Consider the following 1569-nt stretch of genomic DNA (forward strand, 5'->3'; position numbering starts at 1 on the left):
CTGCCGGCTGCACCGGTGAGTCTTGCTCCTTGCCCTGCTGCTGTGGACGAGGCTGAATGCTCGCCAGCCCGACCCGCGCCTCCTCCCTGCTTTCTGGTGCGGGCCGAGCCCTGCCCCCGCCTGCGCGCTGGCTCTTCCTCCCTCTGTCCCAGGGCCAAAGGGAAGTGGCAGGACACGGAGCAGGGAGGAGGGGGCCCTGCCTCCCTTGCTTCTCCGAGAGGGAAGTGCGGCCCCGCAAAGGCAAGAACACAGCTCGGAGATGGGAGCGGCCCTGCAGGGTCTGTGCGAGCAGGCCAGGAAATGGGCAGAGAGCCCATGTCACAAAAAACCCAGGAAATGGAGCATAGACGGCAGGGGAGAGCAGGGCCTGCATGTAGGAAGTGAAAGCTCCTGCTGGGCTGCAGGCCCTGATGTTCCTGGCTAGAGGGTCTTACCTCCTGCTCAGGGTAAGAAAATAATTTCACCCCCTGGTCAAATCAGTACTGACTGGGGGGCTTCTTTTCCTGTGTAGCAGGGGGCATGGCCCCTGCCTTGGATCTCTCACGTGCATTTTAACACCCCTTGCAGGTGGGACACTGGCAGCCCTCATCCCCCTGCTTTACCTGGAATGGCTCAAATGTTTCTGCTCCTCTGGGGCCATATGCCTTGCTCCACAACCAGTTTAGTGATGAAAGAGAATTAAAGCAGCTGGGATACGTTTCTGGAGGTGACACAGAAAGGGAAATTCTGGCTGCCCATTCGGAGGGTGTGATGTGTGGTCACGCTTGCTGTCCCCAGGTTGCAGAGTGGAGTGGAGGCTGTTTCATTTTTTCCAGCCTTCTGGGCTTTGCTGGCTGCCACATGGGGCTGGGGAGGATTTTTTTTCTTCTGTTGGTATGGTTGTCAGGTTTTGGTGGTTTTATTTTTGGCTTTCCCCAGCAACGCTGGGTGTTAGCTGCAGCTGGGAGTTAAGACTCAGCTGTGCCAGTGCTCCTGCTGGGACTAAAACTTGGAGGTTCTTTGTTGGAGGGTCTTGTCGCTCTGCTCAGGATCAGACCAATGGCACAAAGGAATTTTACTCCATGCTCAGATTGGTGCAGATGCCTTGAGCAGGGGTTTGGACTAGATGTGACCTCCAGAGGGCCCTGCCAGCCTCTGATTCTTTGTTAGGGCACCACACACTTGCCAGTTAGTGTACTTCTTGAACCTGCTACCATATTTATTGCAGGTAGCCTACCCCTGAATATAGCATGCCTGCTATTTTTGAAAAGATGATCTTGCCTCAGCTAAGTAAGGACCAAGTTAGAGGGCTTCTGGAGGGGCTGGACGTGTTCAAATCAGCAGGTCCAGATGCTCTCCACCCCAGGGTGTTGAGGGAGCTAGCAGGGGTTATTGCAGGGCCCTTGGCACAGCTTTATGAGCGCTCGTGGTGCTCGGGCCAGGTGCCAGATGATTGGAAGATAGCCAATGTGGTCCCCATCTTTAAGGAAGGGAGGAGGGAGGACCCGGGCAACTATAGGCCCATCAGTCTTACCTCAATCCTGGGGAAACTCTTTGAGAAGATCATCAAGGAGCACATCTGTGATGGGC

At 55.5% G+C, this 1569-nt stretch overlaps 1 protein-coding gene across 4 annotated transcripts in view; it reads left to right on the plus strand.

The window, feature by feature from the left end:
* Window positions 1-1569, plus strand: part of LOC102370503 (NACHT, LRR and PYD domains-containing protein 12-like) — a 39614-nt gene that overhangs the window by 8334 nt on the left and 29711 nt on the right. For 2 of the 4 annotated variants that reach the window (XM_006036027.2, XM_025192265.1), the window contains exon 1: window positions 1-15. The exons of 1 other annotated variant lie outside the window; for it this stretch is intronic. The gene's annotated coding sequence lies outside the window, so the exon portion shown is untranslated. Of the gene's footprint in view, window positions 16-48; window positions 447-1569 lie in introns of those variants that run through there. One more of the 4 variants, XM_006036029.3, reaches the window with a different exon arrangement.

The sequence above is a fragment of the Alligator sinensis genome, unplaced genomic scaffold (genome assembly GCF_000455745.1).
Source record: "Alligator sinensis unplaced genomic scaffold, ASM45574v1 scaffold662_3, whole genome shotgun sequence".
Taxonomy (NCBI): Eukaryota; Metazoa; Chordata; order Crocodylia; family Alligatoridae; genus Alligator; species Alligator sinensis.